At 43.1% G+C, this 23,638-nt stretch overlaps 1 long non-coding RNA gene and 2 pseudogenes across 2 annotated transcripts; 1 reads left to right on the forward strand and 2 right to left on the reverse strand.

Annotated features, from left to right (window-relative positions):
• Positions 1-2,202: 2,202 nt before the first annotated feature.
• LOC119315244 lies at positions 2,203-10,083 on the reverse strand. 2 transcript variants are annotated; one of them, XR_005152649.1, is made up of 4 exons: positions 9,983-10,083; positions 3,892-3,967; positions 3,312-3,410; positions 2,203-3,243 (listed from the first exon to the last, which is right to left on the reverse strand). It is a non-coding gene; the product is annotated as an uncharacterized LOC119315244 (long non-coding RNA). The 2 variants fall into 2 exon arrangements; XR_005152647.1 differs by lacking the exon at positions 9,983-10,083 and having other exon boundaries at positions 3,892-4,019.
• Positions 2,801-9,723, forward strand: LOC119315243 (annotated as a pseudogene).
• A 9,400-nt stretch (positions 10,084-19,483) lies between the features above and the next one.
• Positions 19,484-23,378, reverse strand: LOC119315699 (annotated as a pseudogene).
• Positions 23,379-23,638: the final 260 nt, after the last annotated feature.

Genomic DNA, 23,638 nt, shown 5'->3' on the forward strand with positions numbered 1-23,638 from the left:
CGAATCTTTTTCAAAATTACATGATTTTTTAATATTTAATTTTATTTGTAAGTATAATATTTGAAATGTGTTTTATTATTGTGATTATAATTTAGAAACTTCTTACAAATTTCTAAAAAAAAACTAACATGCGTAAAATGGGCTGCACTGACTGTTGCCCATTAAAACCCACGAACGTGTTTTTACCTAACAGTAGGGACTGTTATCCCTAGCATCCTCTACAAAACGAATGGCCTATTGGCTTGCATTATGTGCTCGCTAGCGCGTGCTCGCCTGTTCGACTCCCAGCGCCCACCATTTCTTAATGGCACAATTTTCCCATTGTATTGTAGGTAGGACCCATGGGCCATAGAGAGATTTTCCCATTGTATTGTAGGTGGGACCCATGGGTCATAGAGAGATATGATATGCATCATGCTGGCGTGCTAACCAAAGTGCCACGTCATCATATTTTATGTCTACTAATGGGATTAGCACTGTATTCGCACACTCGTGCCAAGTTTTATGATCAGTTTGGTGTATTTTTCAAGTTCAGATACTAAAGTGAACATCGTTGACAAGTTTAAGCACCACATGTGTATTTACCTCATTGAAAAATTGGGGTAGATGGAGGTGATGGTGTTGATGTATATGGTGATGGTGATGATCATCACAATGATGAATAGAGTGTTGGTAATGATGACCATCTTATTCAGCGAGTCCCACGTCATGCTGGCGTGCTAACCAAAGTGCCACGTCATCGTATTTTATGTCTACTAGTGGGATTAGCACTGTATTCGCACACTCGTGCCAAGTTTTATGATCAGTTTGGTGTATTTTTCAAGTTTAGATACTAAAGTGAACATCGTTGACAAGTTTAAGCACCACATGTGTATTTACCTCATTGAAAAATTGGGGTAGATGGAGGTGATGGCGTTGATGTATATGGTGATGGTGATGATCATCACAATGATGAATAGTGTTGGTAATGATGATGGCTTCGAATTCCCCTACTCAGAGGGATGGAATTCGTTTGCGGAAGGTGAAAAGTGCTCCCCTCGTATGTAATTAGGGGTTTCGGGGTAATATAGAACCAGGGGTCCCGGGAGGTAGCCGAGAGGTGCCCTATGGGCCCCACACACACCCTATTGGCATGGCCCAAGGGCTGGCCATGTGGTGGGGCCGCATGGGCCCCATAGGGATCTCCCCAAGTGGGCTCAGCCCCTGGCTCTCTTCCCGCATGAAAACTTCTCTAGTATTTTTTTGTCTAAAAAAAACTTCTCTAGTATTTTTTTGGTCTTCAAAATAAATAAATTCTTCATTGTTCCTGTTTTGGTGCTTTTCTATAGCTTTTCCGACATCTCCCCTCCTCCGGTACAATATGCAATATAAGAGGAAAAAAGGTATATGATTGGTGTGATAATGCAGAAATCATCAATAAAAATGAGCAAATTATACTAAAGAAATATGATGCAAAATGGATGTACCAGGCCCCATTGCTTGTCCTTGGATTCGAAGGCCGTCGTGGACATGGAGGATTAGAAGAGAAATAGAGAGAAGGAGCTCGCTGATCGGGTTCGACCTCATCATCAGAGGCCTTCAACGTTGTGCAATTAATGGCGTCCGCAACCTGGTTGATTGCAGACTTTAGCCAACCTTTCCTTCAAATCGGGTTGACCTCGTTCTCCGGCATGCTTGGCTGCAAGAGGCGAAGCTATAGAGGCGCCATCATCCCAAGTGACATATTCCCTAGTGACGGTGAAGTTGCAGCTGAGCGGAAGTGGATGAAAAGATTGAACCATGAAATGATCCAAGAGTCCAACACATATACTATCCATGCATGACAACACAAAAAAATTACTTAAATGTTAAAAAAAATGATGTTAGCCTTTTGAGCATGAGCATGGCAAAGCAAATGTTTTCATAGGGCAGTTTATATCGAGGGTGACAATTTCAGTTAGCAAGCACAGCAAAACCTGACAAAAAACTGAACATGGCGGATTTTCCACTCTTGCTAAAAGAAATTGCTATCCTCAAGATAACATAATTTGCCATAAAAAATATTCGTTCCGACATAATAAAAAAAATCTGACATTCATTGGTTATCAAAATCCAAAAATTAATGGAAAAACATAACTGACATGCATGACTTGTTGATGTGGCATGATTGCATGGATAGATTAGTGAAAAAGAAAATTATGGCTAACATGCATGATTTGTTGATGTGACATTGCTACATGGATAGAAAAAAAATAGATAGTAGGTTTAGGAATAGAGGATTCCATGTTTATATCCACATTCCGTGGCCGTACCAGCTTACGATATGTCCACACCTTTTTTTCCTTTCTAGAAACAAGCATTTGGTCAACTTAAAAAAATAAACAAGTAGCGGTGACCACTGACCACCGCACCGGAGACCATCTTAGCTCACCTCAGGTTACAATACTGGTCAGTCCATTTGACCAACTAGTGACTACGCTGAGTCGCTGGCGCAGCGAACAAAAGTAGGCTGTGAATCTTGAATTGCGGCAGCAAATCACCACATGCCAACGATAAATCTCGTGCAAATCCACACAAAAAAAAGTTGATAAATCCGTGGGCAAAAAAGTACTTTTCCATTGCAAACTTTCCCGGTCCCTTCCTCTGCTTCGGAGCACCCAATCAGCCCAAGAACAGTCAAAACACCCCGTCTTGGGCTCTGGGCGACCGGCGAAATGCGTATATACAGTGCTCCTCCAGCCCCGGGGACAGGGAACCACACGGCACAGTGCAGGCTGGGTTCGTCGAGCACACCAGCAACGCAACCAGTAGCTGCCAGGAAATGAACGCGACAGCAGAAGCTCGTAGTGGAGAAGGAGCACGCCACGGCGGCGAGCAAGAAAAAGATGACCAGACGGAGAAGAAGGTGTCGTTGCTCGGCATGTTCAGGTACGCCGACAGTCTCGACGTGCTGCTCATGGTGGTCGGCTCGCTGGGGGCGGTGGGCAACGGCGTGGCGGGGTCCCTCATGCTGGTCGTCTTTGGAGACGCCATCAACTCCTTCGGCGAGAGCACCACCAGCACCGTCCTCCCCGCTGTCACCAAGGTGCGCCCCAGCTTACGGTGATCAGATCGCTTAACCTGAAGATTGGCTAGACGAGTTAACCGAGAATGTTCTTTTGATCTCCAGGTTGTTCTCAACTTCGTATATCTGGGCATTGGGATAGCAGTTGCTTCCTTTCTTCGTAAGTGCAGCTCCCATTCTATTCTTGGAATACATGTTTCCTGTCATTGAAAATTTAGATGTCAAGCAATAGTACACAGGAAAAGATAGTAATACATTCAGTACATACCACTCTCAATTAGACTTAACCACAGAGGATTGTTTTTCTTTTTCCTTTTCGAAGAGGAAGTTTAACCCTCGGTCTCTGCATCATCGCTAACAACTATACCTAAATGCAGAGAATAATTAACAAGGTTATATAATATCAGATGGAAACCAGCTTCTCCGCGAAAACTCAAAACTCCATCAGAAGAGTACTCTATAAACTTGTAAATTTTCACATCAAACTCAACTGCAGTTCAAAGATACAAAATTCACAAGCAGTGAGCAATGAAACGAAACAGTGATGTGCACCACATTTGCGGTCAGACGTTTAGTCAGATATTGGGTGAGCTTTGTTGTTTCCACCTCCTTCTCGGTGTCATCTTTTTAAGACAAAATGATACACACTTTGGTGCATGATCAAGAAAAAAAAACAGTGTAGGAGACACAAATTTGTTCTTGCTTGGGTGAGGAATGCAATCGTCAATTCGTTATCAATTATCATGTATCCATTCCATGAGAAGTACCAACTGCATTCCTAAAAACTGAATATGTCTGGTTAAATTTATGCTAATGGCAAAGAAGTTACCCCACTATAAAAGGCTCACCCTTCATTATCTTCCAGAGATGTCATGCTGGACAACGTCAGGAGAAAGGCAGTCAGCCCGCATCCGTTCTTTGTACCTGAAATCAGTTCTGAGGCAAGATATTGCATTCTTCGACACAGAAATGACAACTGGTGAAGCAGTTTCTAGAATGTCTAGCGATACGGTCATAATTCAAGATGCTCTTGGTGAGAAGGTAATACTTCCTCTGTAGTACTCCCCCCGTCCTAAAATTCTTGTCTTAGATTTGTCTAAATACGGATGTATCAAGTCACATTTTAGTATTAGGTACATCCGTATCTAGATAAATCTAAGACAATAATTTTGGGACGGAGGGAGTACTAAATAAGGAAACATAGTATTTTTCATCACACTGCAAGTGTGCGCAGATCTGCAGGTGCAAGTCAATGACAAGCATCAATATTTCTATTGCTACTGCATAAGCTTTTGTGTTACTCACCTAAGTGTATTTCATACTTCATACATTCTATGCAGCCCATCCAGTGCTACAAGTGCTGACATTCCTGCATTCTGATTTACAGGGAGGGAAGCTTGTACAAGCCATATCTGCCTTCTTTGGGGGTTTTATCATAGCATTCACAAAAGGCTGGCTCCTGACTCTTGTCATGCTAACGTCACTACCATTAGTTGCTCTCGCTGGTGCAGTGTCTACACAGCTGCTAACCCGGGTTTCTAGCAAGCGACTAACATCGTATAGTGATGCTGCAGACACAGTTGAACAGACAATTGGATCTATACGAACAGTGAGTTCAAATTATATTAGTCATTCGAAATTATATCAATTATCTCAACTAATACAAATGATAGCAAACATTAATTTAGCAACCCTCGTGTAATCAGGTTATATCCTTCAATGGAGAGAAGAAAGCTATAGAAATGTATAATAAATTCATAAAGAAAGCCTACAAGACTGCTGTTGAGGAAGGCCTTGTCAATGGTTTTGGCATGGGCTCCTGTCTTCTGCATCATATTTAGCAGCTATGGTCTAGGGTTCTGGTATGGTGGAAAGCTAATCATTGACAAAGGATACACTGGAGGGAAGATCATCACTGTTTTGTTTGCCGTAATGTCTGGCGCAACGTGAGTTTCTGAAACCTCAACATTGCAAATACCCTGAAATCTTAATATTTGCCGTATATAATCCTCAATTTATCGAAGGACGTCTTGAATGAATGGAAATATAAAACATTACATAATAAAATTTAAAATTCTAAATAACCTTTTTCTTATGCATGACTTGCGAATACATATATTAGGAACTTTCCATGGAAGTTTGATGTTCCTTTCAAGGTGTGTTCAGAGATTACCTTTAGAGAGTTAACATTTGCTTAACAATTCATGTTTAGTGGTAAATAATGTCAATTGGTATGAGCTCAAGGCTAATAATTTTGTTATAAATACAAATGGCCCACGAGATTCAAGGTGCCTCCTTCCCTTTGAGGGAAAAAGAAATCAAACAATAATCCTAAAAAGTATCTACCATAAATTCAAAAGAAAAATAGAATGGGGTACATTTCTACTTTTTGGGATCAGATTATATATAAAAAAATTCTCTAAAAAAATCAACCCAATCGACCACACGAAGCACAATTTTGAACCAGATGTAAATTGCAACTATTGCACCCTCACAGCAGGGTGCCATGAATCCTGCGGAAGTTATAACGGCAATCGCTAGATATTGTCGAAGCTACTTGAAATAGCAACCATTATGTTTGAAGTATTAAATTAACATTTTGTCAAACAATAAATATGACAAGCTTATATATTGAATATAACACTATCAGTAGATGGATTATTAGTTGATTCACATTTTCAGTAGATGGATATAATTCATCGAATAACCAGCTTGCAACCCTCTGCAGTACGCTAATTATTCTATTTACATTGCTCTATCTTCTTATGTTACCTCAGCAGAGCATACCTATATGAAGTACTAGTAGTTCCTAAACTGTACTTCATGACAAGAAATAGAAAAGGTGACCATTAAACATGTTATGTTAATGTCGTAAACCTGGCGCTTAAATTTTTGTAACAGTTCATTAGGTAATGCAACACCATCAATTTCTGCAATTGCGGAAGGTCAATCTGCAGCATACAGACTGTTCGAAACAATAGAGAGGAAACCTGAAATAGATTCAGATGATATGAGTGGCATGGTCTTGGAAAATATCAAGGGTGATGTTGAGCTAAAGGATGTGTACTTTCGCTACCCTGCAAGACCTGGGCAGTTAATATTAGATGGATTATCATTACAAGTAGCCAGTGGAACAACAATGGCCATAGTTGGAGAGAGTGGAAGTGGCAAGTCAACTGTTATCAGCCTTGTTGAAAGATTCTATGATCCACAGGCTGGCGAAGTTTTGATAGATGGAGTCAACATCAAGAATCTGAGTCTTGATTGGATAAGAGGGAAGATCGGCCTTGTTAGCCAAGAACCATTGTTGTTTATGACCTCCATTAAAGATAACATAATCTATGGTAAAGAAAATGCAACACTTGAAGAGATCAAGAGATCAGCCGAGCTTGCAAATGCAGCAAATTTCATCGATAAGTTACCAAATGTATGTAAATAAAGAGTGAATGCTTCAAATGACTTATTGGAATTTAAGCTAACAACATTTTAATTTCATATCAGGGCTACGATACATTGGTTGGCCAACGTGGCACTCTACTTTCTGGAGGACAAAAGCAAAGAATTGCAATTGCGAGAGCCATCCTTAAAGATCCAAAAATCCTTTTGCTAGATGAAGCAACAAGTGCATTGGATGTGGAATCTGAGAGGATAGTTCAGGAGGCAATCAATAGGATATTGGTAGAAAGAACCACACTTGTCGTTGCTCATCGTTTGAGCACTGTAAGGAATGTTGACTGCATCACGGTCGTTCATCAAGGGAAAATAGTCGAACAAGGTTAGAATCTCTTGAATATGCATTAATTTTCCCATTCTATGATATGTTTATTGTCAACCTATGATGATTCATTCACCACACAAAAATATCCTATATGTGCAGGTCCTCATCATGCATTGGTAAATGATCCCAATGGAGCTTACTCCCAGCTTATTAGGCTACAAGAAACTCGTGGTGATGAAAGACGTAAAATAAAGGATTCGGAAGTGCCCAATTCCTTATCAAAAAGCACTAGTTTGTCAGTTAGACGGTCAATGACTAATGTTTCTTTTGGCAATAGCAACAAACACTCCTTCAAGAACACATTAGGACTATCAGTTGAGTTGCATGAGGATGCAATCACAGGTGAACAGAACAATGAGGACCTTCCCGATGGGAAGACCCTTCAGAAAGAAGCAGTTGGACGCCTTTTTATCTTAACAAGCCGGAGGTACCATTTCTTCTGCTCGGCGCTATAGCGGCATCAGTGCATGGAGTCATTTTGCCATTGTACGGCCTACTAATGTCTGGCGGCATAAAATCATTCTACGAGCCACCAGATAAGCTGCGAAAAGATTCTAGCTTTTGGGCATTGATATTTGTAGTTCTGGGGGTTGCATCTTTCATTGCAATCACAGCAGAATATCTTTTGTTTGGAATTGCTGGTGGCAAGCTTATAGAGCGTGTTCGTACTCTATCATTCCAAAATATTGTGCATCAGGAAGTTGCTTGGTTTGATAATCCCTCAAATTCCAGGTACCATATTCAAATGATCTCAGTTATTTTATCTTCTTGTGCATAGATATACAGAGATACTAAGATTTTGCTTTATCACTTACAGTGGTGCACTTGTGCACTTGGTACACGACTCTCAGTTGACGCATTAAATGTTCGGCGCTTAGTAGGAGATAACCTGGGCCTTATAGTGCAGTCTACAGCTTCATTAATCGCTGGCTTTGTCATAGCGTTTACGGCGGACTGGAGGCTTGCACTGATTATCACTTGTGTCATTCCTTTATTGATTGCACAGGGCTATGCTCAAGCGAAGTTCTTGAAGGGGTTTGGTGAAGAAGCTAAGGTGACACACAACAACTCTAAAATTTATTTCATGTTTGTTTCAGGGTGACAATCCTAACACCCTAGAATCAATTATCACAATAATGTGATCATGATATTATTGTGCAGGAGATGTATGAAGATGCAAGTCAAGTTGCAACTGACGCTGTTGGTAGTATCAGAACGATAGCATCTTTCTGTGCAGAGAAAAGAGTGGTTACAACATATAATAAGAAATGTGAAGCTTTAAGGAAACAGGGAATTCAAAGTGGAATCGTTGGAGGGCTTGGTTTTGGTTTCTCATTCTTGGTGTTGTATTTTACGTTTGCTCTATGCTTCTATGTTGGTGCGCAGTTTGTACGTCAGGGAAAAACTACTTTTGCAGATGTTTTCAGAGTAAGAATTGCTAAATCATTTCAAGTAACTATTTGTATATGAGAATTAACTTTTAATAATCGTTCACAAATTTATTGATTTTTTTCAGGTTATCCTTGCCTTGTTTTTTGCAACTTTTGGGGTTTCGAACGCAAGTGCATTGGCATCTAATGCGACAAAAGCAAAAGTTTCAGCCATTTCTGTTTTCAGTATTCTAGATCGGAAGTCAAAAAACGATACAAGTAGCGATGAGGGCATGATGCTGGAAAATGTCACCGGCGACATTGAATTCAGTAATGTCAGTTTCAAGTACCCATCACGCCCTGACGTCCAAATATTCAGTGACTTTACTTTGCACATTCCTTCCAGAAAGGTATGATTTGCAATCTTTTGTAGTCTTGTTTAATTGTCGCGCCCAATTGTTTTCATTCGGATAACTAACTTTATGTGCCACCTCTTAGCATAAAACCAAGAATAATACTTAAAATAGGTGATGCATGATCTAGTTACAGTGTTATCATATATAAGAAGCTTTCAGCTGATTAATTTCACATATGATGATTGACAACCACAAAAAAATGCTATGTTGAAACCTTTTCCTTCCCTTTTCAGACCATAGCACTAGTTGGAGAGAGTGGTAGTGGAAAGTCCACAATAATTTCTTTACTGGAGCGTTTCTATGATCCTGATTCTGGTAGTATCTCAGTAGATGGAGTCGAAATTAAGAGCTTGAGAATTAGCTGGTTAAGGGACCAGATGGGGCTGGTAGGCCAGGAGCCAGTGCTTTTCAACGACACAATCCGTGCAAACATAACAAATGGGAAACACGGGGAGGTGACAGAGGAAGAGGTTACAGGTGTGGCCAAGGCAGCAAATGCTCATGAGTTTATATCAAGCTTGCCACAGGGATACGACACTCTGGTTGGCGAGAAAGGAGTGCAACTATCTGGTGGACAGAAGCAGCGGGTAGCCATCGTAAGGGCCATTATAAAGGACCCGAAGATACTACTGCTTGACGAGGCGACCAGCGCCCTCGACGCGGAATCGGAGCGCATCGTTCAAGATGCATTGGATCGAGTCATGGTGAGCAGGACCACCATAGTGGTGGCGCACCGCCTCTCCACAATCAAAGGGGCTGATGCAATTGCGGTCCTCAAGGAAGGCAAAATTGCAGAAAAGGGAAATCATGAGGCCCTGGTGCGGATCAAGGATGGAGTCTATGCTTCGCTAGTAGAACTTCGCTCAAATTCTAAGTAGAACTGTGTGTATTTGTCATTCATTATTTTCCTTTTGATTCTTACGACATCTGTTTGTTCCTAGTACAATTATTTTGCCAGGCAATACAGTGATTTGTGATTTGAGCAGTGGATACAAGAAGTTACCCGTATGCAAGCCGACATCAATAAATAATTGCTTTTAAATAGTACTACCAACTAAAAACTGCAGCAATGTTGGTAGTCTATAGAAGAAACGCCTAGAGACAGAGGGAAACAGGATATCGAGCTCTGCCCCTTAAAGAAAATCTAGATCTGAGCCTCTACAGCTCTATTTCACAAAAACTGCAGGTTCTACGCAAAGGATTCGCACGCAGCAGTAGGGATAGTCGTCTTGCGGCATACCAAATGACTACGAACACACAAGGTTACTTGGAAAGAGCGACATTGGCTAAACTGATAAACGCGCCTGCCTTTGGGATGCGCGCGTTCTGAAACGGGAAGACCCAGAATCCATGCAAATTTTGGAGCATCGAATACCTCTGGGCCGGCCGGCGACCGCGCTGCTGCCGTCGGCCGCGCCGCCATCTTCACCGTCGAGTTCCTTTTTTCCCTAGGGCATCTCTCTTTTCTGGTTTGTGCTGCTGGGGTGGGCTGGGCTAGGGCCGAAATGGACTTGCATAACTTAGGGCATCTCTCTGGTCCTAAACCGGTTAAAGGAGTAAAAATATTAGCCTGAAATCTAAAAAGCGGCCGGCCACTAAATAGACAGAACGAGCGGCCGAACGAGAGCCGCTCGATCTCGCCCCGATCGACGCCGCGCGGTGTCCAGGTGTCCCCTGGTCGGGAGGTGGGGCCGCGCCGCTCAGACCCGCGTGTGGACCAGTCGGCTGGTCCGATTTGCGCCGCGCCCGCGAGATAAATCGTCCGTGGGACCCACATGTCATCGAGGATTAGGCAGTTCTCCAGCGTTTTAGCCGTCGTGCGTAGTGGGCGGCGGTTTCGAATTTCGTGCCATTACCCCGTCCACCCCCACCTCTCGCCGCCCATTCCTCCACTTTCCCCTTTGCTTTCGCCGTTGGTTGGTGCTCGGAGGCGGTTCCAAATCCGCTGGGTTGTGGTCGACGGCAGGGCGCGCCGCGAGGGTCGTCGTCCGCGGCGGCTCTGGTACTGCTCCTACGCGCGCTCCTCGTCTTCGTCCCTGCTTGTTTCTCCACTCGCCCGTCCTCCTTTTTCCGATGAGGTCGCTCGTTTTCCGGTGAGGTCGCGGCCGTTGTCAGGGAGGTCGAGGTAGAGGTCGAGGTCGCGGTCGGGGTTAGGGAGGTCGAACTCATTTTCCGGCGAGGTTGAAGTCACCCCAGCGGACTACTTCGTTTGGGAAACCGCCGGATTGGCAGGGATGGGTTAGGGTTGTGCTCATCCTGTCGTTTTTGAGTTGCAGTAGGGGGTGAGCTCGTGCATATGGTTCAGGGAGGATGAGTGGTTCGCGGCGATAGTGCCTCTTCTGTGGATTGAAGCCTCGCGGTGGATCTGGTGTTTTTGATGAGTGTTTTCCCCCGCGGTGTGCAACTCTGTCGCCCCTTGCGTGCAAATTAGGAGCAGCAGTAGACAATTTTTGAGATAATATAGCCAATCTGCCAGCCTTCTGGTGGTTCTCGTGGGTCATGTGCAAATTAGTACCTGTGCAAATTAGGGACCATTACCTGTGCTAACCAACTAAGAGGGTGAAACTTGTATCACGGCCACTTTTTAGTTGGTAGACACTTGTGTTCCAGTTGCACAAAATTCTATCCAGTTGGCTTCATTCATATAGTAGTTGGCTGTCCCTATGTTCTGCAGTTGCACCAATTTTTTGCTAGTTGGGTTTCTACATACTGTTCAGTTGCACAAGTTGCCTGCTCAGTTGGCTACATCACTTTTACTAGTTGGCTGTCCATATGTTCTACACCTGCACATGATTCTTTAGTTATTCTGTAAGTTGTATTAGATGTGCGCAATGTTGTGTGCAATGCATTGGCTGATTTCGTAGTTGGTGTTCAGAGATTTAAGTGGTTAGTTGCACAAAATTCTCCTCAGTTGGCTACGTCCATATAATACTTGGCTGTCCATATGCTCTGTAGTTGCAGCAGTTGTTTTGGTCAGTTGGCTCACTATTTTTGTGTGCAATGCATTGGCTGATTTCGTAGTTGGCGTTCGGAGATTTAAGTGGTTAGTTGCAAAAAATTCTCCTCAGTTGGCTGCGTCCATATAGTACTTTGGCTGTCCATATGCTCTGCAGTTGCAGCAGTTGTTTTGGTCAGTTGGCTCACTGTTTTTGTACTAGGTGGTTGTCTATACTGTGTTCAGTTGCACAAGTTGCCTGCTCGGTTGGCTGCATCACTTTTACTAAGTTGGCTATTCATATGTTATACAGTTGTGCCAGTTGCTCTACTTAGTTGGTTTTACTTAGTTGCATATGTTATACACTTTTACTAGTTGGCTGTTCCCCCCTCTGCTGTGTGCAACTAGGGACTCTTGTTTGTACATTTATAGCACCAATGCTTGCCAATTTTCCAATATAATCTACCCAATCCACCAGCGTTGTGGTGGCTGTGGTGGTTTATGTGTTATTCTCCTGCTTTTGTGCAACTAGGACCCCTTGATTTGTGCAAATTTAGTACCAATGCTTGCCAATTTTCCATTTTAATTTTTCTCAATGTGCAAGTCTTTTGTTGTGGATGTGGTTGTTTTCATGTGTCTCCCTTCATGTTCAACTATGGACGCTTTTTTCAGAATAAGTTATCTCACTGAGCTTGTTGCCTTTACTTAACTTTTTTCTGTCTAGGTATTACTTGTCACAGTTGGCAAGTAACAATTAGGCAGAAAAAAGTTAGTTGGCTTATTTGATGTCCAGTTTGCACAAGGTTTACTGCCCAGGTGGCTGCATGATTGTAGTAGTTGGTTGTCCACATCTTCTAACTATGTTTTTTTGTTGTATTTCCTTCCGCAGGGCAAAAATGGTTATAATAGGAGGAGATGCGGGTGGCAATGAAGGAGATGTATTTTTATTCACTTTTTTTTCTTTTGTTTTTGAGTTGTTTTTCAACTTATGCATGTATGCTAATGTCTTTTTTTCATGTTTTCTTTTGGTTGCTTAATCAGCGTTCTGGAAGTCAACCTCTTCGCCGGAACTCGAAGCGTCCTGCTAATCGCCAGCCACGACTTGCGCAGAATGTTGAGCAGGGAGAGGATGTTGAGGTAAGTGGCATGTTGATGACACAAGTCCATTTTTTGGTTTTGTTTGGGTCATATAACATTTTTTTTTATTTTTTCCCATGCTCATGTTTTTTTCTTAGGATGCTGATCAGTTCCGTGTTGTAAAGCGGACTAGACGTGCAGCACTTGGCAAGGGAGCTGAGTCATCTTCTAGGGTAAGTAAAATCTCAAATATAAGTGTTTTTTCTCGCCTTTTTTTAGATAGTGATGAAATTATGCAGCAGTTCGGAACACTATTTTTTGTTTTTAGTCTGTCAATAACAACCTTTTGTAGTTGACATCTCTAGTCATTTTGATTTAAATACAGTTGACATTAGTTGGCATTAGTTGGCATCTTGTAGTTCACTAGTTGGCATGTTTTCATAGTTGACATCAGTGGTCATTTTTTTGTGCAGGCAGCAGTTGCTGGAGAAGCTGTCGCATCTTCCGCAGCAGATGCTGAGGTATGTGGGTTTTTTGTGTTTTTATGAGCTATTTGAATAGTTCTTTGCAAACCTTTTTTTTTAGTTACTGTTTTTCTTGTGTTGCAATATCATTTCTTATTGTTGCACATACACTAGAACTTTTTGTAGCTGCCAGGTCTCGTTCTTTTTTTATTTACTGTTTTATTGTTGCACATTCAGTTGCACACTGGCAGTCTTTTTGCAGTTGTCCTCATGAGCTTTATTAGTTGCACAAATACATCATGATGATTGCTAGTTTTTTTTCATTCTTGTTTTTTCTCTTGTGTTTAATGTTTGTGTAATGCTTTCATTTTCTAATCAACAGGGCAGCGGCGAAGGAGTTGAGGTGGCTCCAGGGGAAGATGTGGAGCGACCATCACAAGCAGGCAGGATAAGGGCATCACCAGCGCGCTTTGCAAATTTCAACGCCTCTCTAACTCCACTACAGAAATCAGAGCTAGTTTCGAGGTCGGTCGGGGGGCTATTGAACTTATCAGACACACTTCCAGCGGACCTCACTAAGTTCCTGGTGCAGTCCTACCAGCCACAGACCTCTGAAATGGTTTTCCCAGGAAGGGGAAGGATCCGTGTTGATGCTGACAGTGTTCAGAGGGTATTTGATCTCCCAAACAAGGGTCCAAAAGTCAGATATTTAGTTGACAAGGATGCCACTAGGAGATTCAGACAGGCTTTCAACATAACTGGAAATTCTCATCCCCAGATCACTACATGGCTCAAGATGATTGAGCATATGGCTGGAAGAACGGATGACACATTTTTTATGGCCTGGCTTGCGGTTGCCTTCAGTACTTTTCTAGCACCAACCACGGCCTTGAAGCTCAGCCCAAAGTGTTATGGACTTGTGCTAGATCATCAAATGCTAAAGAATACAAACATCTGCCTCTTTGTAGCAGAACACATTAACGAAGCTTTCCGGAACATGGACCAGGAGAAGCAAACTGTTTGCTGCTGCTTGTATCACTTGATGGTTAGTGAAAACGACCACTTTTTTCCATCTGTTCTTGTTCTTTCTGTGCAGTTATAGTTTGCTGAAATTCTCATAACAATAACTGAACTTGGCTTTTTCTTTTGTTTGGGTCTGGTGTAGATACTATACCTTGATGCGCTCGTACATGACATCCCAGTAAGCAACTGCGCGATATGATCGAATGCATGGGATAGTACTCTAATTGCCAAGGTGATCAAGAAGGATACTATCTCTCCTGGTGTGTTCGGCAAATTACAAGTGAGTTCTTTTTTGTTTTTTTTCCAACAGTGTCTTCCTTCTATGTTCTTTTGATGTCTGGTCACTCTTTTTGGGAATTGCACAGAAAACTGTCATCAGTTGGCACAACAATGCATGTAGTTGCACAGATTATAGCTTTAAGTTTGGCAATCTGCACACATGTTTATTTTAAATTGGCACACCATCTTTTTTAAGTTGCACAGTTTTACTAATCTTGTTGCACAGATGTGTTGCATCAGTTGGTAGGAACTTTTTTTAGGTGCCATGTGTGTTGCACAGTTTTTGTGTCTTTGTTCAGTTGCATATATGTATAGTTGAATTTGTCTACCCCAGTATCTTGTTTGTAGTTGCACAGGTTGTAATGTGTGGTTTCATTCAACACACAAATCTATTTTGATAACCTTGTTATTTTCTGTTTCTCTTTTTTTTACATCAGCTTAAAGAGGAGTATAGAGGCACGGAGCAGACACCACTGTTTGGTGGAATTTTGCAAGCTGAAGCATTTGTGGCATCCAAGTTACCAATAACATACAATCCACAGGTTAGTGTTTTGCATACATAAACTTGTATCACTTACCAATATTTTTTCTATTGGCTGGGATGTATGTTCAGTTGGACATGTATAACTTTTGTAGTTGCGAAAATTCAGAATTTAGTTGGTTGTGATGTATGTTCAGTTGCACATATAAGGTTTTGTAGTTGCACATGTTCTTTTGGATAGTCAAAGTGTTCATTTACAACCATTGTCATCAACTTTTGGCAGAAATGCATGGTTTTTACTTTGTGCCACAGTGCATGTGTAGTTGGCTAGAATCATGTTTTTAGTTGGCCAGAAAGTGTGTATTAGTCGTTTTTGCTTATCACATCATGGTCAGTTACAGACATTGTTACTTTTTATTATTTTTTCTAACTGAATCAGTACTGAGTCTTTTTTGTGTTGATGCAGAAAAAGGCAAAAATTGCGAAAGTGGTCAATGAGCTATGCAAGGCTGTAACTGAACAGGTTGGCACCTTCATTAAAGAAGTTGCCAAGATTGATGACGAGGAACCAGATATTGATCCTTACGTACAACAGCCATCAATGCAAACTGGGGCATCACGCCGTGCTCCAAAAAGAAAGAGAGGGCGGTCAACTATACAAGAAGAAGAAGAATTTGTTGAGGATGATTCAGAAGAAGATGAGGAAATGGGAGCAGCGATAGATGCTGACGACGATGAGGAGACAGATGCGGATGAATCAGAGGAGGAGGACAAGGATGAGGATGACAATGAAGAAGATGCAGAGGAGGAGGAGGATGAGGAGGAAGAGGAGGAGGAGGAGGAGGAGGAGGAGGACAAACAAGAAGAGGACAAAGGAGAGGAGGAGAACAAGGAAGAAGATAGTGATGCAGAGGAGGAGGAAGAAGAAGGTGAGGCCAGAGAGGGGGACGGGGACAAAGGGGCAGCAGTTGATGGCAGTGAGAGGGGAGAAGACAAAGGCGCAGCAGCTGATGGCAGTGAGAGGGAAGAAGACGAGGATGAAGAAGACGAGGATGATTATGGTGATGATAAAGGGGGATCCAATGGAGGCAGCGACAGCAGCGATGACGATGATGATGACAATGCTCCTGGTTCTGGTGGTACATGTGGCAACACATCCAGGAGGACTAGCACTCACGCCACCCCTGCGAGCAGCAGCAATTCATTGAGTAGCAGGAGCACACTACAGTTGTTGATTGACAAGACTTGCTGGAAAGACAAGGATTTGCCAAAGTCAAAGAAAAATGACGAAGCAGAGTCTCAAGGAAGCATTGATATGTTCAAGCTCTGCAACTTGAAGCCAGCTTTGCCAACCACCTTTCCCGTGCCAGATTTCAGCGACAAAGATATGTGTGAGAAGATCAACTTTTCCATTGACAAGAGCCTGTTCTTATCAACTGATGCTGAAAAGAATCAAATTGACATGGAGGAAGCAGGGAAGGGTCTTGACTGGGTTCATTCAAAGCAAAAATACAAGGAATATTTAAAGCAGCTCCCAGACCTAAGCTCCAGCAAGAGCAAGGCAGCATCCACGGCAAACCCTCACGTGGTCCAGAAGTGTAAAGCAGTTTCAATGAAGAAGAATCTGCAGTTGCCTCAAACCAAGGAGAAGATGGTGAGTGAAGATGCTGAAGTAAATATGGTCAAGGAAGCTGTGCTTCAAACTGATATGCCAACAGTAGTGAGCAGAGAGCCAACCAATGTCAGAGAAGTTCAACAGATCAAGGGGAAGACTCCCCTTTCAACAGTCCCACCAAAACCACCTAAGCAGAAGATTGTCAAGTTTGCCAGGGGCGCAAAGGGGGAACAGGCCACAAAAGATTTGGGGTTCAGAGACGAGAGAGAGCTGCGAGCCGCAGCCATTGATGCAGGGGTGCCAAGTTCTGCCAGGTTGCTGCCAACTCAGACTGGAAAGATGCCAACTACAGATACCAGTGTGCCAACTGATGTGTCAGTTAGCAGTATGGTCACAGTCAAAACCACCACAGCTGGTCAGGAAGGCACCACTGCAACTGCAAGTCCCAAGGTGCCTACTGATAGAGATGCTTCAATGCCAAACACAAAAGGAGGTGATCCAACTATCAAAGTGCCGTCCCCAAGAGTTGTCTTTCAGCAACCATTAACACAAGAGGAGGTGTTCGACATTATAAGTAGGTGCAAGCCTCCAAGGCCGCCAACTACAACACTATTGCGAACCAAGTCAGTGAATGATGCACCCATGTTTGTGCCGCAAGGAGATGCCCTGGTCCTTGAACCCTTACGAAGATCAAACTCTTATCATGGTGACGGGTTTTGTGATGCACCATCTTTTGACCTCGGCATAGATGGTGATGCTCCAGCACCTGCTCGAGCAATAGATACAGCGGAAGCCGGTGTGATTAGCATTGACGAGTGTGAGTTAGACCCAGCAGCTGTGAATAAAGGATGTGATGCTGCTGATGCTGGCAAGGCAATATCTCAAGAACTAGATGTTGGTTCACCAGAGAATTGCCACACCCCGATATGCGCAGAACCAGAACTTGGCACGAGCAGTTCTTCGGGGCCACCTCTTGCACGAAGACAGAGGAGGGTAAGAAGGCCTGGAGCATCTCAAAGGTCTCCATTCATCGACTACAACAAGAACAAGACTTTCAGCACCAATGAGGTAGTGAACAAGCTTTACGCTGCCCTCTTGTATTGGGTCAGGCATCACAAAGGAGCAAATGATGGAGCTACCAGGTAAACTAACTCCCCACATCCTTCATACATATCTTTTTCAGTTGCATAGCACCAGCCACTTAGTTGCACAGAAAGCATAGTATGTTGCACAGAACAGGGCTTTTAGTTGCACACTGTTCTTTTTTCATTTTCATGCACATTTTTTTGCTGCTGTGACCCTTCGAGCTAACTTGTCTTTTTATTGCTTTCAAAAAAAATCAGCCCTGAGATAATCAGGTATGGTGCTTTCTACATTTCTTTAAAGGAGTTAGTTGATTCGATGAAGCCGGTTCAATGGTTGTCAAAAATTGTTATTGAGACTGGAATCTTACACATCACGGATAACTTACTAGAAGGGTCAAAGAAGGTTGTTATGCCACTGAGGTTTTCTGTAAGTTTTTCCAAAACCTTCTTTTTACCCTCATCTTTGTTCTGTAGCACTTTTCGTTGACCATTTGAGGGAGGCCTTTCACCTACTAAGGAGTTTTGAGCCATGTTTTATAATCTCTGCAGATAAAATTACAGCAAGGGATCCACAATGTGGATGAGATGAACAAGAAGTTTGATTACAAGAACCGTCTCGACAAGAAAGACTTGGTGAGTGTTGTGCCCACATCATCAATCTTTTTTTAGTTGGCACCCACAGCATGTCCAGTTGCACATGACACATCTGTTAGTTGGCAGATACTTGTTGCAACCCATTTTTAACTTGACAAAGTCTTTTTACTGTTTTTCTTAGCTACATCTTGTATTTGTGTCTGAAATCGTTCACGCTTGCAGGTCATGCTGCCAGTGCTCGAGTGCGCAGATGTAACCGATAAGGACGGAGGGAGGCATTATTGGGTCTTCAGTGTCAACTTGAGGGACGGACGCTTCGAAGTTCTTGATTCAAGCAGGACGCTGGACAACATTGAGCTGATGAACAACGCCTCTACCATTGCGGGGGCAGTACGCCAGCTATGGAGGAAGCATTACCCAAAGTTTAGCATCGAGCACTTCCAGATTATTGACATTGACGTACCGAAGCAGCTTGGCAAGTAAGACAATAAGCATTTCATTCCTTCTCAATCAAATACAATCATTTTGTAGTTTTTAAATTTTTCTACATGTGCAATCTTTAGTATTTTTAAGACACAGTACTAGTCTTCAATCTGTATTATCATTTTTATGAGTTTCTAATGGATTATCTAGCTAGTTGCAGAGTGGCGCGTAAGTAGTTGCAAAGTGGCACATAATGAGTTGCAGTAGAACACAAGCAGTTGCACAGTAGGACATAAGTAGTTGCATAGAGTGCATTACCTTTTTTTGGTTTTAATTTTATGTGACAATTTTTTTGCCCATTTTTTGCAGTAATGAGTGTGGGTTGTTCGCACTGCTTAACGCCACCGAGTGGAATGGTAGCCAACTGCCCAACTACAACCCCAAGGAAGTACTCAACATCAGGAAGAAGCTGACGTATGATTGGGTCACCAGCGTGCACAACACCGCCCCATGGAGGAAGTTGGTGAGATACGACAAGGAGTAGGTCAGTACTATTTTTTTTCTGCTCCATGGAGGAAGTTTCTGGTTTGTACAATTTTATTAAGTAGATTTTGTAGTTGCACACTGCTAGTAATTGCGTTTGCAACTCAATATCATCACTTTTGTTGATACATTAGGAGCACTGGATATACAATTGTTCAACAACTAAATATTTAACCAGTTGCCAACAAAGGCACAAATAGCAACTTTTTTTACACAGTGCATGAACTAATTCAAGCAGCATAAATTAGATAAAGAGGAATCATAGATGCCGAATGTGTCCACTTGGTCCCAACATTGCTAAAAAAGACATCATTATTTTTCCTTTTTTGTTCCAAAGTTACAAATGAGGAAACAGAATCATAGGAGCCTCTGTGGACACACACCAGCAGTGTGCTCTGTAGATTGGCACTGGCTGCATTTGTTTTTCTTCTTTGGGTGTAGCTCCAGCGCCGATTTGTACCGTCGACTCTTTGCCCTACCCTTTGTAGTAGACCTTGGAGGATCCCTGGGCACAAAATCATCAGAAGCTTGTGCATGGGATGTAGCCTCCAACGGGGCAGTAGGACCGTCACGATCACCTGTGTAATAATCATATAAAAAGTTTAGTATTTTTGTTATTGTGCAACCAGCACTGATGTTCTGTGCAACCACACAGTACATTTTTGTGCAACTAACTGGTTGCTGTGTGCAAGTTAAGTTGAAAAAAACACCTGCAGTAGCACGACCTGTCATGGTACTTGGATTGTAGTCGCCTATGGGCAGAACATGAAAAACAAGTTAGATTTTTAGCTTGATCCTCAAACTAACACAGCGCACGCAACTAGGCAGCATGTTTCTGTTCAACTGGGCACTATGATATGTGCAACTAAAGTCACTCACCCTAGTTTTTGTTTTGGAGTCGGTGAAGGTACTAACCTGGGTTATGAGCCCCCTGAGTCCTGCCTGTAGGTCCATTGGGAGTAGCACAAAGGGCACTGCTAGTTGGGCCTGGCGGGGGAGGAGGTCTTTGAGGGTTGGCATCACCTATAGGCAGAACAGGACAAACAAGTCAGTTGTGTTTATCTTTTTTATGCTCGAACTAACACAGCATGCGCAACTAGGTAGCCTGTTCGGTGCAACTGAGCACCATGATGTGTGCAATTGGTGTTACAGACCTAGTTTGATGGGGAGTTGGGGGAAGGTAATTACCTAGACGACGAGCCCCCTGAGTGCTGCCTGTAGGGCCATTGGGAGGAGCATGCGGGGGAGGAGGTGGTGGAGGATGCCGTGTACAGCCAGGAGGGGGAGGAGGTCCTTGAGTGTTGACATCACACATATGCATAACTGGAAAAAATAAGTTAGCTGTGTTATCTTTGATGCGTGAACTAACACAGCGTGCGCAACTAGGCAGTATGTTCTTGTCCAAGTGGCTACCATGGTGTGTGCAACTAGGCACAATGATGTGTGCAACTGAAGTTACACACCTAGTTAGATCAGGAGTTGGGGCAGGTAATTACCTGGATGATGAGCCCCCTGATTGCTGCCTGGAGGTGGAGGAGGTCCTCGAGGGTTGCCATCATCTGATGGCCCCGTTGCAGCAGTCGGTTTTTTCATTTTCTTGGACTTGTTCAGGTGGCCGATCTCGGTACGTGCTGCACGCATATGCTTGTATACAATAGCTTGTGCTGGATCAGAACCACTCGCAAACTTTGCTAGTTTCCGAAAATCGTATATCATGTTCCTCTCCCTTATCTGCTTCTTTGATTGAGGAGGCATTTCATCCGGTTTCTCATAACCAGTCCCTGACGCACTAGGTACAGCAGTAGGTGTCCACCGTCTTAGCAGGTACCTTTCCGGTATGACATCAACGCCAACATGGGTGAACACCTTGAGGATGTGGCAACAGAGGATGCCGTCCTTGTCCATTTTACAACACTCACACAAATAGGAACGCTCCTCCACCCTTGCCTGCACCAAGTAGTTTCGAGAACCATATTTCGCAACAAATTCCTGGTTCGGTCTGAGCTCAAACACATCAGCACCAACTTGGAATGCATTATAACGTCCAATCAGCTCAAACTCTTCTCTAAACTTGCGGTAAAGGTCTCTAGTATAGGTTTTGTAAGCTTGCTTCTCTATTGGGAAGTTGGACCACAACTCAATCTCAAGGTGTTGTGTCCTGTAATCATTGCAGCCTTCCTTGGCAAGGATGTGGTTCTGTATTTTTTCATATTGCTTGACGAAGTTCAACATTGAGTTGTGTGGGTTCACATATCTTTTGAGGACGGCGTTGAACCCCTCACTACGCTGTGTAGACTGGAGGAAGGGAAAGAACCTGTGTTTGAAGTAGCACGGCACCCAAGTTGACCTGTATTCGTACAACTTCTCAAAGTGCGTGTGTGCCATAGCCTCATACTTGATCATTAACCCAGCCCAATTCTGCTCAAACTCGTCTATAGTGAAGCTGAAGTCAACACACTTGTTGAAATCATCAGAGAGTCCTGGATTCCGGCACAGCAACCAACCAACCTTTTCCTGAGCCTTTTTCATGATGTGCCATCGACAACAACGGTGCACGGTGGTTGGAAAGATGCTCTGTATTGACTGCCTCATCGCACCATCCTGATCGGTGATGAAGTTGTCATGAGGTTTGCCATCCATAGCCTCTAGGAATGCTCCAAAGACCCAATCAAAGCTCGATGCCAACTCCTGCCTCACAAATGCGCAACCCAGCATGAAAGATTGGCCATGTTGGTTTATTCCTATGAAGGGCGCGAACGGCATATTGTACAAGTTGGTCATGTAGGTGGTGTCAAACGATATGCAATCGTGGTACGCCTCCACATAAGCTTTTTGAGCTAAGCCGTCCACCCAAAATATGTTGACAACTCTGTCCTCTTCATCATATTTCACCTTATAGAAGAAGTCTGGATCGGTTTTTTGTATATCCTTGAAGTGCGCAATTGTCTCAATCAGATCACCCTCCTTTGTGTCATCTCTACGGAAACTTGTACAAAGATTTGTTATTGCCTTTGGTCCGAACGGCACCATCATCTCAGATCCATAGAACTCTGCCATTACATGCATCATTCGTCCTGCATAATACAAAAACAAACAGTATATCCTTTTTTTAGTTGCACAAATGCGCACATCCAGCTGCACAGTAATAGGACACGTGTTGGCACAGAAGATAATCACAGGAAATGGACACCTAGCTGCACCTTTTTAAAAACACTTTGCAGTTTTTGCATACAGGACATTGTGTATTTGCACAGTAAAGACAATCTAGTTGCACAAGAAGCACCCAAAGTGATATATAAAAAGCATGGGAAGTTGGACAGCAGTTGCATAGTTAAGCCATTTCAGTTGCACAGTAGTACCATAACAGTTGCACACTGGACTGCCTAGAGGGAAACTTAATTCTTCAAGGGATATAGAAAAACACCACACCTGTAGTCAAGTTGCAGTTATACAAGATGCGCAGAAACTCCTTTTCATCAGGTGAGATGCCTTGGTGGGATCTCAAGTATTTGGACAATGAAGGTTTGTTCACGAGCGGATGATTGTGGTCACGAACAAAGTGCGTCACCTCCCATCGCCCATCTATCAGCTTCACCAACATTTTCACCTTGCATTCAGTCTGCTTTATTGTCTCACGTTTGCGCTTCTTCTTCTTCTTACTAGTACCAGCATCCTCTTCAGCAAATATTGGAGGTTCTTCTTCCATCTCCTCATCACTGTTAACAGATGTTGGATCTGGAATAGGGTCCAGGTAAGGAGGAGCCTCAGCTCCTCCATCATCAGCTTTGGGCTTCTTGAACTTGTTGCAGCAAAACTGTTGTTTTATCAATTCATTGGTGCGGGGTGTCCGTCTAGAGGTGTTCATCTTGATAGAGAAACCCATCCGTAGTGCGTAACTGTTGTAGTGATCCTTAGCAATTTGAAGGCTGTCAAACCTCATGCCAACATAGGGTTCCATAGGTTGAGAACCAGCCTCATCCTCTCCTTCTTCTACTTGCACAACTCTGTCAAAAGCCCCAGCTTCTAGCTCAGTCCTGGTTGGACCAGGAACATTTGCCTCGGTTCCTGTGTCATCAAGAGTATGGCTCTCTGACTGCAAAGACATCACTACAGGGGCACCACGGGTTGATGACTGGCCTGCCACATTGTCATGGCCCGTAGGGTTACCATCACGACTTGCCTGCGTGTAGTAAACAGATCGACCATTTTCTGTGCAGTTTCCTTGTTCTATGCTGGGTTGCTGCTGATCCATATCATGAGGAAGCTCATTGAGATCTGGAGGCAACTCATTGAGATCAAGCATTTTTTCCCTTGTTTTTGGATGCTGCCACACACTCCCTGCACATATAAAAAAAGAAGAAATTGATGCCATCAGTTGGTAACCACAGAAAAACTGTGTTTCAAAACAACCTAAATGTTGGAAATATGCCCTAGAGGCAATAATAAATTGATTATTATTATATTTCCTTGTTCATGATAATCGTTTATTATCCATGCTAGAATTGTATTGAT

This window comes from Triticum dicoccoides, chromosome 6A (assembly GCF_002162155.2).
Source record: "Triticum dicoccoides isolate Atlit2015 ecotype Zavitan chromosome 6A, WEW_v2.0, whole genome shotgun sequence".
Classification (NCBI taxonomy): domain Eukaryota; kingdom Viridiplantae; phylum Streptophyta; class Magnoliopsida; order Poales; family Poaceae; genus Triticum; species Triticum dicoccoides.